The sequence below is a fragment of the Stenella coeruleoalba genome, assembly GCF_951394435.1.
Source record: "Stenella coeruleoalba genome assembly, chromosome: 4".
Taxonomy (NCBI): Eukaryota; Metazoa; Chordata; class Mammalia; order Artiodactyla; family Delphinidae; genus Stenella; species Stenella coeruleoalba.
In genome coordinates this window covers 71,195,593-71,213,534 of record NC_137149.1, presented here as the reverse complement: position 1 = coordinate 71,213,534, position 17,942 = coordinate 71,195,593, and the positions used below count along the sequence as shown (strand labels likewise).

Genomic DNA, 17,942 nt, shown 5'->3' with positions numbered 1-17,942 from the left:
ATTCTCTTTACGGTGACTTTGGATTTCTCCTCTCTGATTCATGATGTGTTGGTTTTCCAATGAATTTCAAGAGGACCTTTAGACTCCCCTCATCTCCAGATTCCTTAAGGACACTTCAGTGCCGTCTCCAAACACTGACAATAGTTTGTGGCCCACTTGACTTGTCTGTTCATGGGTATTGAATAAGCTGAGAGGTCCTAATCACTCTGTTGGCTGTCTCATTTTCACCCTATTCAGATTCATTTGCAGGTTTCTTAGGGCAGTTCACAGGGGCTGCAGCCAGGCTTCTCTAGCTCAGTTGTTCTCAATGCCTTCATGATTAAATACTTCTCTCTTGATTTCTCTGTTAACCTTCTTGGACCCTGCTTTTCTGAGACCTTTCTCTGTGATGTACGCAAGGGCAAGGAAGGATTCTGGGGAATCGCATATAAACCAATTTGATCAAAGATTAGAGAATAGTGGGAGATGGTGCTAGACAAATACATTGGGGTCTCTAATGGGATTGCCATTAGAAACAACAGCCTGGATTCTCTGACGTTGGCAGAATCTCCATGTCAGGAAAGGAATGAACTTGAAGGCCAGGTGCTTTCTCTCTGGCCTTCACTCAACAATGACTGCTGACTCCATTATGCCGACGGGGGGAAGAGCTCTCCCATTAGCACTGCCACTTCAGACTTGCTATTGCCACCATTTTTACTGCTTTTGCTGAAAATTCTTCAGTCACAATTTCTCCAGTGTGAAGGACACTTTTGATGTCAGTACCATTTGGAGTCCAGAACAAACTGTTTTCTTACTTGCATGAAAATTACCACGCTGACATCGTACAGACTAAAAATGTTCACATAACAGGACTTCTATAAATAGATTCAAAATACTAAATTGGGGCTTCCCTGGTGGCGCAGTGGTTGAGAGTCCGCCTGCCGATGCAGGGCACACGGGTTCGTGCCCCGGTCCAGAAGGATCCCGCATGCCGAGGAGCGGCTGGGCCCATGAGCCATGGCCACTGAGCCTGCGCGTCGGAGCCTGTGCTCCGCAACGGGAGAGGCCATAACAGTGAGAGGCCCGCGTACCGAAAAAACAAAACAAAACAAAACACAAAATACTAAATTGTGTGGAGTGAGATTTCACAACAGCCATCAGATATCTACATATGGTTTGTAAAACTTGTCTTATGGAAAATGTGACCTGCTAAAGTGCTGGCCCATAGAAAGTTGAGGATTTTCTTGAAAGGAAAATACCCACACATATAAGATTTACATTGCTTCATTGAGTGAAACATCATAATTCCCTAAAGGTAAGATGTCTCTTTGAAGGACAATTTAGAATATTGTTTGGTTATTATGGACTTTTTCTGTGTTAAAAGAGTAATTTACTGAAATAAGATTTTATTTTTTTTCAGTAGATTTGTAAAAATATTTGCTATGTTAGTACTCTTATTATATGTAGAAGATAAGCACTTTCTGTTGTGGTAAACATCCTGAAAAAATGACAAATCAATTACATATTGTTTTGCTGCTTGAATTTGAGCCTCTGCTTCTCTGTTATCATATTACCAGTGTGGCTACTATATTACTAATCTGCTTGTCCTTTACATAATTAGTAATTAATATATTCTATGTCAGTTGTTAATACACTAACATTCAGGCCAAATTAATACTTACAGAAAAGTAGTAAAACATGAATACTTTTATTTGGATACTTCAAACAAAAAAACAGACACTAGTCAATAGATAACTAAATATGAAGATAATTGTGGCAAAGCTATTTTTAAATGTATCAGCATGATTGACCAAATTCCCTGTTTCATTTTGCTATAGATGACCTCATAGGAATATGTATTCATCAACCTTTGTATTTTTATCATTATTTCAGTTGGTTAGCAGGATTACTATATCTGTGTATCTTTATGTGGTTTTTGCAGTATCTAGGAACCAACTGGAAAATAGGGAAGTAAAGTTAAATTTAGAAGATAAACCTTTGAAAAGATAATGGAATAGGGCCTGAACCAAGGCTATGGTTCCACAGAACCCACATTTTTCATATCTTTCTGCCTCCTCTTTTCCCCTCACTCTTTCCTGAGAGTTTACCTGATAGTACATTTCATTCTTTTTTTTTTTTTTAAACCAGGCAATGCTTCCAACTATAGCAAATTGTGGTATGTGTACCAAAACCTTCTCTCTTTACCTTGGAAAAAGCAATCAGCTTTAATTTTGAATCAGATTTAAAGGCAGAACAGAGGGGGAAAAAAAAGCTTTTTTCTGGAATCCGTTATGGAATCCAAAGTGCTGTCCATTAGGTTTTTCCTGAACTTTTGATGTACTAAATTACAAGAGTGAAAAGCAGTTGAACTTTCCCAAGAAAACGATGATGTAATTGGTAAAAGTGGGCCCCACTGGATGCAACCAAAATAAATATCCTTCCTTTTCCTGAATGCTGGCAAAAAATGATATTGCAAAAACTTAAGAAAAAGTGATTATTGTCTTAAATGCTGGCAAGAGAATTCTTCTTAGGGAGAATTTCAAACTGTCTTTGTTTTGGAAGAATGCCTCAGTAAGTGAGATCCTGCGGTCTTGGTCATCAGCTGGTGACAAAAGCTTTAGAGTGGAGTCAAAACTGCTTTGTTTGGGAATTTGCTCGATAGGAGGAGAGAAATTCTTGGCTACTGAGAGAATGTCGAGAAGATAGGGGAGGGAAAACGCTGGTTAAGAGGGTGAATATGACCCAGGGATCATGGCAGAGGGCTATGAAAAACCACTGGTGGTAGGTGGCTGAAAGGAGCCTAAACAAGCGAGTATAATAAAACACTACTTTGAACTGTTTGCAAGGCTGTGCCTGATGGGACTGCTCCCTTCAACTCCCAGCTGTCCTGTGAAATCTACCACTCCCACAATGTTTCCATACTCCCTTGGTTTTCTTGATAGTGGAAGAGCTCAAAAGTGAGTCTTCCAGGTGGAAGAATGAGCCTGGAGGCAAAAGTGGTAACAAAATCCTCCATCCCTTACCCCTGCCCTGGTAATTCACAGTGTCCTTGGGAAGGCTTTTGGATGAAGAAAAGGTATTCAGGCTGATTTTCTAAGTCTTTAGGAGCCAGATGTCTCCAGCTGACATCTTGGTTTTATGGGAGGGAATGTATTTGTTTCCTTAGTATAGGTTTGGGAGATAAAATACAGGATGCCCAGTTAGATTTGAATTTTAGATAAACAGGGAGGGTTTTTTTAGTGTAAGTATGTACCAAACATTGCATTGGGTATATTTCTGTAGCAATGAGTACTCTCACAAGGTACCCAAGGCAGTCACCTTGCTGAATTTGGGGCTCATTCCCAGTACAACACAGTACTACCTCTTGGGAAAGAGGCTAGGGTCTGAGCCAAGGCTATGGTCCCATAGAACACACTTATTCATTTCTTTCTGCCCCTCTTTCCTCCTCACTCTTAAATCTCTCCTACAGTTCCTTCCCACGAGTTGTAAACTCAACTGGGCTGCAGCAAGGGAAGAAATTGATAGGCAGCCCATAGTTAAGTCTCCTCTTCCATAAAGGGAAGATAATAGTGCCTACTTATGGGGTTGTTATGAAATTCAATCTTTTAATACAGTAAGTCCCCTACATACAAACGAGTTCCGTTCTGAGGGTGACTTTGTAAGCCCAGTTTTTTCGTAAGTCCAACACAGTTAGCCTAGGTACCCAACTAACACAACTGGCTATATAGTACTGTACTGTAATAGGTTTATAATATTTTTCATACAAATAATACATAAAGAATAAACAAACACAAAAAATAAAGAGAACAGGGGACTTCCCTGGCAGTCCAGTGGTTAAGAACCCACCCTTCCAATTCAGGGGGAGTGGGTTCGATCCCTGTTTGAGGAACGAGATCCCAAATGCCAGGCAGCGCGACAAAAAATTTTTAAAAAAATAAAGAAAACATTTTAAATCTTACAGTACAGTACCTTGAAAAGTACAGTAGTACAGTACAATACTTGGCATACAGGGGCTGGCATCGAGTGAACAGGCAAGAAGTGTTACTGACTGGAGGAGGGAGAGGAGGTGGGAGATGGTACAGCTGAAGGATCGTCAGCAGTAGGTGATGGAGGGCGAGCTGCAATTTCACTCACGCCTGACGTTGATGGCACAGGTTCTGGTCCCTTGCTGGATTCATTCTATCTACCCTCTTGAAAAAACAGTCCCGCGATGTCTGGGTAGTAGCTCTTTTTTTCTCGTCATAGATGACACGGTAGCACTGGATTGCATTCTGAACAGCTGCTGCAACCTTCGTGTACCGTTCTACGTTCGGGTCCTGTGCCTCAAAAACTAACAGTGCCTCCTCAAATAAAGAAAATCCCCTTGCCATTTCCTGCGTCGTGAATCTCTGTGTTGCTTCAGTTACTTCTTCCTCTTGTCTCCGTCCTTTCTCTGGGCCTCCACTTCCATCAAGTCTTCATTAGTAAGCCCCTCGTGTTGCACAGCAAGGAGTTCAATGAAGTCGTCCTCTTGCAGATCTAGTTTGAAATAAAGATACGCTACAGGATGCATGCACGTGACAATGTACGCCAGACACGTGAACTAACTTATGTGATTGGACATGTGGACACACGTTCGCATCTTTGAAGGTTCGCAACTTAAAGGTTCGTATGTAGGGGACCTATGTACATTAAAATATTAAGAACATACTGTAGCTAGTGGGAAGCAGCCACATAACACTGGGAGATCAGCTCGGTGCTTTGTGACCACCTGGGGGGTGGGGTAGGGAGAGCGGGGCAGAGAGGCGGGAGGGAGGAGATATGGGGATGTATGTGTGTGTGTGGCTGATTCATTTTGTTGTACAGCAGAGGCTGGCACACCGTTGTAGAGCAATTGTACTCCAATAAAGATGTTAAAAAAATAAAATAAAGCTTATGGACTTACAATATGAAAAATAAATAAATGTTAGCTGAACTGTCAAAAAAAAAAAGTGCACACTGGCTATTACTATTTTACTAGGTAAAATAGTAGTGTTTGACTCTAGGGCCTAGAGTCTAGGGTCTAGAAGCCTTTGACTATTGTAGTCACCATGGCTTTCCCTCATTAATTAGTCTCCACACTGTAAAGAGTGATCTTTCAAAACTGCAAATCTGACCATGTCATGGTTTTGACGTAAAGCCTTCAAGGTTTTCTAGGACTTTGAATAAAGACCTACTAGGCCCTGAATGCTTTTTCTTTTCTTTTTTTTTTTTTGAAATGTTGAGCCTTCTTCTAATTTATTTATTTTTATTTTGGCTGTGTTGGGTCTTTGTTTCTGTGCAAGGGCTTTCTCTAGTTGTGGCAAGCGGGGGCCACTCTTCATCACAGTGCGCGGGCCTCTCACTATCGTGGCCTCTCTTGTTGCGGAGCACAGGCTCCAGATGCGCAGGCTCAGTAGTTGTGGCTCACGGGCCTAGTTGCTCCGCGGCATGTGGGATCTTCCCAGACCAGGGCTAGAACCCGTGTCCCCTGCATTAGCAGGCAGATTCTCAACCACTGTGCAACCAGGGAAGCCCTGCTTTTTCTTTTAAAAACTATTTCGTCAATTTAACTCCCTGCCTCTCTTCCTTTCACTTTGTATTTTCTAGGCACACAGATTTTTGAGTGCCATTAAGGTGGCCTACATGATGTGCCTTCTGCCTGAAATATTTCCCTTCTCCCCACTCCCACTTCACCATGTCAGTTCATACTCATTTCCCAGTCCTTGTCAAAAGTGAACCTCCTCTGACCTCCTAGTCTAGATTACAGGTCATAGTTTAGAGCACCCTGTACCCTTCCTTCATAGCCACTAATTACAGTTTCTAACTATATATTTGTATGGTTATTATATCATAAGCTCCATGAGGACAGGGACATTGTCCATCTTGTTAGTCATTATAGTCCCCAGGTCCAGCATAGTACTGAACACATATTAGGTACTCAACCAAAAAATATATTTTTTAATGAATTAGGGTTGTATTAGACCAGAAGTCAGCACTATTGCCCATAAACAGATCTGGCCCACTACCTCTTTTTTTTTTTTTAATAAATTTATTTATTTATTTTTGGCTGCGTTAGGTCTTCGTTGCTGTGCACAGGCTTTCTGTAGTTGCAGTGAGCAGGGGCTACTGTTCGTTGCTGTGTGCGGGCGTCTCATTGCAGTGGCTTCTCTTGTTGCGGAGCACAGGCTCTAGGCACGTGGGCTTCAGTAGTTGTGGCACATGGGCTCAGTAGTTGTGGCACATGGGCTTAGTTGCTCCACAGCATGTGGGATCTTCCTGGACCAGGGCTTGAACCCGTGTTCCCTGCATTGGTAGGTGGATTCCTAACCACTGTGCCACCAGGGAAGTCCCCCTTTACCTCTTTTTACATGGATTGCAAGCCAAGAATGGTTTTTATTCTTCTAAATAATTAGGACAAAATAAAAAGAAGAATGATATATCTTGACACATGAAAATTAAATTCCATTTCAGTGTCCATAAATAAAGTTTTATTGAAACATAGCTCTGCATACTTGTTTATGCATTCTCTATGGCCACTTTTGCGCTGCAGCAAGAGTTGAGTAGTTGTGACAGAGCCCATAGGGCCACAAAGCCAAAAATATTTATTATCTGGCCCTTTACAGAAAAACTTAGCTGACCCTTTTAAACAATAGTAATTCTGGGCTCTGGGGCACTTTGTGTTCAAAAGCACCTGCAGGTGGCTTTTCTCAATTGTTAACAGTTTGCTTCTGTTGCTGAAACAAGCGATCTATTTATTTTGCTTAGTTGGAAGGATTAATTAAGGAGACTTTCCTTTGTCCTTTGTTTTTCTGCTTTTCTATCAACAGACAGAAGCCCCCAAAGGCGGTCAGTCATATGGTAAACTCCTTTGCCAGTGGTATGATGGCTTAACCATTCCCCCCCCCATCAGATTTCCTGTTTTCTCAGATAATTCATGAATTCCTTTTCCAAATGAGATAATGAGTTGATAGGTGGTAACAAGTGTAAATAGAGTGCCTACATTTTCCCTTCAACTTTCCTTCAACTCATAAACACGGAATGGATTAAAAAATGTTTTCTGTTTTCTTATAAATGGACTATATCCCTTTCCAGTTACAAATTCATACTTACCAGAGCAACACTTCAAAATACACATTAAAATCTAACAAGGTTTTAAGATAGTTTCGAAGTGATTTCACCATAGTACTGGATAACTGTCCCAACAGGGACAGATGAACTGTTCATTCCTTTAAATAATTTAATTTAAAAATCTAATCTGAAAAGTAACCACTGTTTATGCTCTTGGCTGCTGAATTTAAAGATATTTTTAGTGAGTAGACAATATTGTAGAGTAGACAAAGATATTTTAGAGTAGACAAAGAGGATTGTAGTGAATATAGGTGTGGTTTTTTTTGCCGCACCAGGCAGCTTTTGGGATCTCAGTTCCCTGACCAGGGATGGAACCTGGGCCCTGGAAGTGAAAGCAAGGAGTCGTAACCACTGGACCGCCAGGGAATTCCCTAGGTGTCTTTCTTTATATCATGCCTTTGACTTCTGAGAAGTTTTTTGTGAGTGGAAATAGATCTCATTTGAATAATATTCTAAAAATTCTCTCAGAGTAATTCACTTATAAAGTCAGTATTTAATCCTCGATTTATCTCTTCTTTAAATTCATATTTTCACACAATGAATCTATTTAGAATGGAAGTCCCCTTGTAATGATAAAAGGAAAGAAAAATGACAGAATACTAACATACCAGCAGTAAAATATTTTGGATAAAGTTAAAATCTTATTGATAAAAGTGTCACAATTATGAAGCTCTTAAATGATCTAAAATAGGTATAGAATTTGAATGCAAAATAAATATAATATTTTATAAATGGAAGATGATCTAATATACATTATCAAATATTCCGTGAAACAACAAATCAATTATTTGACCCAGTTTAGAAGATGGTATTTCTAGACCTTTACCATGGCATCAGATTTCTTCTACAAGTTGCTTAGCCATTATGAGCCATCCCATCATAAAGAATTTATATCTGATTGGGTTGCACGATTTAAAAAAGCACTTTTATATATAAATAAATAAATATATTTAAATATATATTTGAATTACCCTAACACAAACATTTCTCCATGTGCTGTAGTAGGCTCATATTAGCATTACAATAACTGTGACACAGGATAGATACTATGATATTCATTGATGGTTATTGGGCACTTAACCTAAATTTTTGGGAGCTCAGAAAATATATTATATGGGTAAAAAAATTTTTAAAAGAGCACTTGAATTTTTATTGTTTGACTCGTTGACAAACAAGGGGGAACTTTCTAAGGACTAAACAATGGTTCTTAAAGAGTGGTAAGTTTCCCAAAAGGAAAGGAGGGAAACTCTGTAAGATATGGTAGATGCAAAAAGGAATTCAGGAAGCATTTTGCAAGGGCCTCCAGTAACAATGAGAGTTTCTCTACAAATATCCTGGCAGGAAGCTAGCAAGTCAATTAGTGATGCTCTAACATTTACTCATGGGTAGAGTGAAAATTAACAAAAAGTCACATAGTTTCTCCTCCCCTCCATAAACATTATAGAGGGAAAAAAATCTTAGGAATATTTTCATTTCTAAGCCATCTTTTAAAATAGATGAAAAAGAGCATCAGATCAAGTACTGTGAAATGCAGTGAGTATTCTGGACTCAACTGGAGGTTTGTACAAATTCTTTTATTTATTTATTTGGTTTCATCGGGTCTTAGTTGCGGCACTTGGGCTCCTTAGTTGTGGCATGGGAACTGTTAGTTGTGACATGCATGTGGGATCTAGTTCCCTGACCAGGGATCGAACCTGGGCCCCCTGCATTGGGAGTCTTATCCACTGCGCCACCAGGGAAGTCCCCTGTATAAGTTCTTTATAATGTCAAATTTATTCAGAGGACTTTCATTCTGAAGTTATAACCATCCCAACCAATTTTTGGTTTTCAGATATTCTTGTTTTATGAAACAACCTTCCCAATTTTGGTGTTTGTTTTTTTTTTTTTTTTGCGGTACGCGGGCCTCTCACTGTTGTGGCCTCTCCCGTTGCGGAGCACGGGCTCCGGACGCAGGCTCAGCGGCCATGGCTCACGGGCCCAGCCGCTCCGCAGCATGTGGGATCTTCCCGGACCGGGGCACGAACCCGTGTCCCCTGCATCGGCAGGCGGACTCTCAACCACTGCGCCACCAGGGAAAACCCCAATTTTGGGTTTTAAAATATTCTTATTTTATGAAATAATGGGGAGAATAGATAGCGATTTATTTATATTTATACCTTTGCTTCGCAAAATAAAAAAGTTGTTAAACCTATATCAGTTCCCAAAAATTCCTTGCAAATTTTACTGGTCCATGAAATAAAAAAGCCTGGGAACCAGTAATCTAGACTAATTGAGATAGATTTACAGTAAAATATTAAATAATTAGAATATTCCTAGAATAGTGTTCTGGTTAATTAGATTTTCACATTGTAGGTTAACCTTTTTGTCTCATCCTTGCTCAGTCAATTTGACATGCATTTACTGAAAGCTTTCAGTTATGTCAGGCATCATCCTAATCAGAATTATATATATATATATATTAGAAAAATAATTAAATCAGGGAAGGGGGTGCAATCAAAGAAAGCTTCACAAAAAAAGTAAAGCTTCTTTTGGGTTTGGATGGACAGATGGAAGCATCCTCCAGGTGAGCATGGAGGGGAAAGCTATTCTGCACAAAGGGACCCACATGCCCCAAAGCACTGAGGCTTGAAAGAGCAGAATCATTGATATCTAAAGAGCAGCGATTTCAAGTGTCAAATGAAGGAGTGGCCAGAGAATAAATCTGAGAGGTAGCCTGGAGTCAGATTATAAAGTGATTTGTATGTTTTGCTTAGGTGCTTGGACTATATTCAATATGTGCTTGGAGAATCTTCGAAGGGTTTTAAGTAGGAGAGAATTGGAAATCTTTTAAAAAATATATTAGTATCTTTTTTTTTCCTGCCTAAGTAGAATATACTGAACATAATTGAACCTTTTACTGATAACTGAAGATCTTTCAGTGATCTTCTCAATGAATATCAGTTCTCATTTTATAAAGGAACACATTGAAATATAGAAGGTGTAGGACTTCCTCCTCTTGAGAGACCCAGGAGATATTTTTTGAAGTTTTCTTTATAAAACAAATTACTGTGAATGTATTTTGTCTTAATTTGTCTCATTCTTGTTAATGCTAATAAAGGTCTGGGGAAAGATTTTGGTTGACAGTTTTTACTGACTGGATTTTTTCTTAATTTTACTATGGAAAATCACTGATTAATAGATGGTATCCACCTACATGCTGAGTGAGGGGTAAAATTGTGCCAGTTATGGGTAGAATTTGGAGAGTCATATTCATCAATTTCCCCCCCTATTGTTTACTCAACACATAATAGTTACTATATAAACCTATGGTGAACTGAAAAAAATTTGCAATATACATGGTAACATTTTTTTTTCTGAGGAAAACTGAATTACTGGCTTAACTGGTAGTTCTTTGATATGGTTTACCTTTATATATAAACAAAGGGAGAATAAGTGATCATAACGTGTGAAATTTCACCTTTAAAAGAGTTTAACAAAGATCTATATACAAGGATGTTGAAAAGCTTTAGTCAAACTGGCACATTGGGGGAATATTTCTTTTTAAAGAATGGGGATCTGGCTTAGAGGTGGAAAACAAAGGTAGGAGACATAAAGTCCTTCTGAAGGGAAAAGTGCAAATTGTCAATTTCTCCAGGGTTAGAACTGCAGCTGTGTTCAATAATACTGAACATTCTTAAGAATGACCTGCATATCCATGCTTGCAGATTTCCTAAATTCTTCTTCAGTGTGAAATACCAATAGCAGTATTAGTACCAGGAGTCTGGGTGTATGGGCTAAAAAGTAATAGGTAATCCTATTGTGGGCAAGTATGAAATAGAGAAAAAATAATATAAATTATATTTGTAAGGTGATGATCTCAACGTGGTTGGTTAGGTGTGACAAAGAGAATCTAGAGGTTACTGTAGACAGCCTTCTGGAGTTATGAGCCCAATGTGCTAGTGTAACAAAATAATCTTGGCCTCATAAAGCAAGTGATTTACAGAGAACTTGAAAACATTGCCTAGATCTTGATTTTAAAAAAATACCTTGAAGGCCATATAAATATAATCCAGATATTTCCTTATCTCCTACTAGAAACACCTAAACCACCTACAACGTTTCCCTTTTCTCACTCTTCCATATTTATGGGTATACCCAGGAGATTTTTCCCCTGAACTCACGGAAAAGTCCTATCGACTATCGATGTTTATTCCCCCTTTTCTGGTATAAATCCCTTCCAGGGTACTGCTGAGCCCTGTCACTATCTTGGCATCATTGGTTTCCACTGGGCTCTCACTGCAAATGCACTGAACATCCTGAGGTCCAAAGTCTCTTGAAGTTCATTGGCAAAGAGGGGCAGAACATTTAACCATTTACCCCTAACATTCACAGATGGGTACCAAAGGACTTGAGTACCCAATTTTAGTAGGTACGACACTTTTGGTTCTTGCAGTTCCCATGGGAAACTGGGGAACTCCTAACACAGACCACACCAGGCTGCAGCAGAATTCCTCCTCTTTCATGCGTGAGGTTTCGCGGCAGGGTTAAGCTTCCGGTGCCAGACTGCCCCATTCTCTCAAGAAATAGACTTCTGGTGCCCGCTTGGGCTCAACCTGGGCTCCCCCCGGCACAGTTCTAGCAAGGGGGATGGACTTCAGCTTTGCAGGCTGGCATGGTGGGTGGGCATCTATTCAATCTTTTCAGAAGAGTAATTTAGCTCTCGTGACAAACCCCGAGATAACAACAGAGGACGTAAATTAAACGGAACTTTTAATGGAAGCGATTTAAAGGGTTTTTTAAATGAATGCGGGACAAACAAGGACACCTCTAGGTTTACAGATACTTTTATTAAAGCTCTCTGGAGTAGCGAAATGCCAGTGGGATCGACAGTAGGAGTAGAGTGGACGGTGAGTGAAAATTTGTTGAGTACATCTCAGAAGTTAGTACTAGAATTTCAGGTATTCTCATTCTAACCACTCCATTCAGTAGACCGAAGGATGAGATTCCGCAGTATCCCAGCTCCAGTTCCCGATATATTACTCATCTGGAGAAGATTTTGAAATTTTCTCTTCTCCCTTTCCGTCTTTCTCCAACACAGGCTGTGAGTTTGTCCACCACCCCTACCAATATTTAAAGGGAAAGGCGCTTAGAACAAGGCAAAATAGGGGGGAGGACTTTGCGGCCGTTTCTCAAACCCGTAAAGAGAGAGAGCGATAATGGGTAAGGGGCGTGCAGACTAACTCCTTCCTTGCCCAATCAGGTGCACAGGAAGATGTCCTTTTACCAATAAAAATAAAGTTCGCTTTCCGGAGGCGGGAGGGTGAGCCTTGACTGCCAGTTCTCCAAAGCAACGATAGAGTAGAAGACGGAGAGTGATTAGAGGTAGGACCAACCCAGGAAAGGGGGCGGGGTGAAGGTGGGGGTAACTCTGAGCGGCGGCTGGACTGGCGAGTGCGATGCGACAACTGCTGTTCCTGTAGTAGTGTTTCTCGCCAATCAGGAAAGCTAGGGAGTGGGCGGGGCGGGGAAGAGGTGGGAAGAGCTCGCAGCACCGCCGGGCGGCCGTCGGGCTCTGGGGGGAGAGAGAGAGAAATCCGGTTAAAATCAGAGTCGGAGGGAGGTTTAACCACAGATCGGTTCCGATCGGATTATTCCTTAAAGGGGACGCGCCATTGTCAAGAGAACGGAGCCTGGGGCCCGAGGGCGGGGACCGGCGGCGCCTGAGGAGTGAGGCAGCTGCACTTGGACTGGGGACGGGTAGGTGTTGCCTGGGGAAAGGCGCTTCATTTCACTTTCTCTTCCACCCCAGGGGTAGGCGCGGGGATGCCCGCCGACTGGCGGCCACAGCCCTGGCGGGAGACGAGGTCGCCGGCCCTCGCTCGCTGCCTTTCTGATGGGAGTGGAGGGGGAGGCGGGCCAGAATGGCTGGCAAGCTGTGCCGCCCGGGCCAAGACTCATAACGGACACTTAGCCGCGGCGCAGCCCCCGCCTCAACCGAAAACCCGCCGGAGCGGCAGCGGGTCCTCGGGGAGCGCCGCGCGCCCGGCTCCCCGCGCGCGCGCTGCTTCCTCGCGCGCCCCCTCTCCCTCGCGCGCCCCATTCCGCTCGCGCGCGCCGCGTCCTCGTGGACTCGCGGGAGCCGCCCCGCGGGGAGGAAGGCGGCGGCGGCCGCGGCGAGGCGGAGGGAGGTCGGCGGTCACTGCTTCACTGCCCCGGCTAGGAAGGCAGGGCTGAGGAGCAAACTTAGTTCGGCAGCTGGCGGCCCCAGGCGAGGAGGACGCTGGGGACCCGCTGAGCGCGCGGAGTCGCCAGCCCGGCCCAGCATTGTCCTGCTTTTCCTTTGCTCTCCTCTCTCCGCCCACTGCTCGCGGTAGTGGGGAGGGGTGCGGACGCGGGCGCCGTGCCCGCGCCGCTCCGCGCCTTCCGCGCACCCCCAGACCCCGAGCCTACCCGAGCCGGAATCGGCCCCACCGACACCGCAGCCAGCGCTTGCGGGCTGTGGGGGCCAGTGAGTGTCCTTGCAGGTCTCAGTCTCCGCACCGGCGCAGACTCCCTGGGCGCTGAGCTCTTACTTGTAACTTTTCTTTGCCAATTGCTGGAAGTTGTGGCTTCCGGGCGGCAGGTTCTTTGGACGAAACCTTAGTTTCTTGCGTTCTGGAGAGGCTTATTTCTACGGCGAAATGGTTCTTGATCGCTGTCGGTGTTTTCCTCTCATCCCAGTTTCATTTCTCGGCACCTAAAATCGCTTATCTCGTGGATTTGCATTGTAAGGGAGCATTAACCTCTCTCAGGTCAAGATAATTTGAAAAGAAAAAAAAAAAAAGGGAGCGGTGCTGATGACGAGCTAGAGCTCTATGTAGAACCGAATGCGCCTTAACCTTTGAACTGTGGAAAGTATTACCTCGACTTTACTGGCGGAGCTTCTTTTGGAAGGAAAAAAAATTGCAAAACGAAACAGAACAAAAAACTCCAGGTTGCTAGGGTCTATAGGATTAGGAAAAAATAAACTTTTGATAAAAGTAAAGTTAGTTTTGTAACTGTTCTGCCCATTAGATAATCTCCGTAAATTTCTGCTACTGAACCCATAGGCATTATAATTAGTAACAGTAACATGTACTATTGATAAAACAAATATAAGAAGTTTTTTTCCATCTTGAGCACTGCTGCTATTCTATACCTGTCAATACTTGCTAAAGAAATTATATTTAGAAACAGTACCTCCTTGTTAGAGACCTTATTTAGAAAAGGAATGTTCTCATGAACATTCATTTTTGACAGTTTCTTCTTGTGCAGTACTTTGTAGAGTGCTTGCATGTGCAAGTTACAACCCTATAAACAAAGCTGCGGTGTGTGTGTTATTCTGTAGTCTTTTTTTGGCTACTCATTATCAAAGATAGCATTCCATCCTGTCTTTTCTTACATTCTGAGTTATTTTGTAAAATTACTTCTCTAGAAAAGTGAATTTTCTTGGAACCTCTGGCCCAGCGGGGTTTTTTTTAAAGCAATACTAACAACTTTCCAAAGTGTTCATTGATTATATGAGTGGTGTGCAGCATTATAACATAAGTTCACAGGCTCAGCAATAACAACAGAGAAGCTATACTTGGGAATCTAAAAGCCAATTTCAGGTAATAATATTTGAGAGATACTTGGCTCTTCCTATAGAATTTAGGAAGTGTAGACACACAAACACATGATCTTTCCTAGTAATCTTGATGGTATCTGGCGTTGTTACACCTAATATCCTCCTTCCTCCTCTTCTCTTTGATCCTCTTCTTTGATAAGTATGTCAGGCAGGCCTGCTGGCATAATCGTCTTTTCCATCTTATAATAGAAAGTAGAAGATTAAAACAAGCTTCCAAATTTCTATTTTTGTTTACTTACCAGCTTATTTAAACAATAGAGGAGAGAATTCCTGAACTTTTAAAAGATCGCATATAAAGAAAACACTCAGAAAGAATTATCTTTGAACTATCTAGGCTATGTTTCCTGGAAAACATATTTTTCCTGTGTGCTTTTCACATTGTTTTAAACACATTGTCCTAAATATACACATTGCCAGGGAATTTCTTGAATTGTGAACTGTCCATTGAGATCCCTGGGAACTAGGACTGTCCTCTATTTCTGTGCAGATTCACTGTGTCACCTAGTACTTTTCTAGTGCCCAATTAATGTGTTGACTTAGGTCTTTGTGACAGAAAACGATAATGTTCTATAGAGGCTGCTTGAGAGGCTTATATATTTATTTTTAAAAATAAACACCTTTCTGAGCAAGTTACACCAAAGAATAGCAATTGGTTTAGTGTTTGAGGGAAGATATATTAATCTAGGTGCTTTTTGTTCTGTATACAAAACTGTGATTTGTTTATAATATCTGTTCCACGGACATCTTTTGTGATTGTGATTGTTTCTTGTCCCAATTATTAGAATTAGGTTTAATCTGTCAACATCTGTTGAGTACCCATTTATTTGAGGAGTTTTATGGAAAGGTAAAGCAGAAATGGATGACAGTCATTGCTCTCAAAGGTATGGAGTTTAATGGGAAGATGCAAAATTATCATCCATAGGGAAAAGATAATGTGTATCCCATTGCAGTAACAGGTGCAAACTAACAGTGACACAGGATTCATGCCAAAATGGTAAAGGAATAGTGGAATGATAGAAGAAACTTAGGTGATGTGGGAAAGTTTTCATTGCTTTATGTAGCAAATTTTATAATATATTTTTTAAAAATTAAAAAAATAAAGTATGTTTGGGGTGTATGTTCACTACTTGAACTATTTTTAATCTATAAAATATTGGGGGGGGCAGAGCATGTACTCTGAATTTCACCTATTGTTACCTCATCAGAGGGATCATCTATATAATCCAGCTCGAATGTCACCTTGTCTGCAAGCTCTCCTGTTCTCCTGATCCGAAGTGATGACTCTTTTCTCTTGCTCCTGTAAAGTCCTTTTACAGCACAAGCCATGCTCTGACTTACAGTATAGTTATGTGTGTATTTATTCATTAGCTTGTGGATTTTGGTAAAAACCATTAACAAAAGTTGGAGCCTTCCCGCCCCCCCCCCCCGCCCCCCCCCGCCCGTCCCTTTTACTGTTGCCTAAAGTACTTGAGCAGGTTTGTTGTTATTACCCCAGTAGAGTCTGTAAAACCACAAGCAATAAAAAAGTTCATATTGTTTTGTTTGGGGAAAGAGTATATGAGTGTTTAAAGGAAAAACCAATTTTTTCCTTATCACCAGTTTCACATGCTCATTGTAAAATATTGTTATGAAGGAAATGTACAATTTAGAAACTAAATATCCCCTCTAACATTGCCCCTATCACATTATAACTATTGGTAATGGTTTGACTTTTAATTCCAGGTTTTTTTTCCCCCTTTTTTTTTATTACCTTCAGATAGGAGTGCCTTAAACTATCATACTTGAGTAAGTTATGTTTACTGGGAATGGAGAAAGGTAATCAATTTTTATACACTTATTTATTTTTTATTTTATATAATAAAATAAATAATTATTAATTTCTCCAGGCTCAGTTATTATGGTTATTTCACCTGTTCTTGAGAAACAAGGCTCCCACCAGTATTTTTGTGTTCAAAACATAGTCTATGATTTATAGACTATTAGAATCATAATCATTTCAAAAATGGTCAAAACCTGTGTCCCTGAACACTTTAAGTACCTTTAGGCTAAAATGTTTTTGGAGTACATACCGTAAGCCTAATCTCTTCTCATTTCTTGATTCTTCTCGTCTCTAGAGAGCATTAAAAATTGCTCCGAGACTGCCAACTGGCACTGCTCACAGTAGCCCCTGGAGGAATGTAGGAAGATATTTGTTTCTCATCAGTTCACACGCAGAGGTTTTACTCTACCCTTATGTTGCTATTATAAAAAGAGAGCTACAATTTAGGCTGATGAAGGAGGTGATAAGATTCTGTTGTTCTGGGTGCTTCTTTATGCCAGCCCAGGTGGGAAAAAGTTTTCCAAAGGTTCCTAAATAGAAAACCCAGCTGCAAGCAGCCAGGGCTAATCAGGTGAGAAATCTCCGTTTATTCAGCAAGTTTTTATTGAAAACTACACCTAATTTGTGCACCATGTAGGCACTGAGAATAGGATGATGAAGTCTGTCTGGACCCCAAGCTATGAGCTCCTCTGAGTAGGATCCTTAAATAGACAGAGCGGTACATGTGGATGAAAGGTAGCGTACATGATGTGTACTTCTAGGTGATTTATTATTCACCCTTGTTTGTTGTTCTGTATAGCTTCTTTCAAAGTATCCTAACAAACAAACCTGGTATTCCATAGGAGGTGGGTTGGGGTCCTGTTAAAGTAAATCTGTGAGCTGTAGAATTTTTTTTTTTAATTTCAAGCACTGCTATTCCTGTGAGGCAGAATATTTCAGAAATTCTGCAGATGTTGATGTGTCTTTCCTTATACCCTACAAGGATCGTCCATTTCATAGACCACCATTATGACACTGTATCTGTATCCTAGTAGGTAATTCACAGTTTACTGATAGAGTAGTAACACATTCTTTTAAACTCAAAATACTATAATAAATAGATAGCTTTATCAGGATTTTTTTATGTTATGAAAATAATTGTTTTGAAAAATCACTTGTATTAAAATATAGTGTGAAGTATTTCTAACTTTTACAAAATGGACTACCTCCTTTCCCTGCAAGCCTGTTCTGTTGCTCGATCTTTGTATTGGTGGGGAAAGAATCAGACTGTTGAGAAAGGGGCCTTGTAGAATTGTCAGTGATGGGAGTCAACCAGGCTAGGAAGAATATCTGACCAAGGATACTTCCTATGGAGTTTGACCATAATGCAGCAAGTGTGATTTGTCGAGTTTT

At 41.1% G+C, this 17,942-nt stretch overlaps 1 protein-coding gene across 4 annotated transcripts in view; it reads left to right on the top strand.

Moving 5' to 3' along the window:
- The window catches only part of FRYL (FRY like transcription coactivator), a 293,018-nt gene that overhangs the window by 36,997 nt on the left and 238,079 nt on the right, over window positions 1-17,942 (top strand). For 2 of the 4 annotated variants that reach the window (XM_079919427.1, XM_079919433.1), the window contains exon 1: window positions 12,526-12,843. The exons of 1 other annotated variant lie outside the window; for it this stretch is intronic. The gene's annotated coding sequence lies outside the window, so the exon portion shown is untranslated. Of the gene's footprint in view, window positions 1-12,525; window positions 12,844-15,557; window positions 15,613-17,942 lie in introns of those variants that run through there. One more of the 4 variants, XM_079919435.1, reaches the window with a different exon arrangement.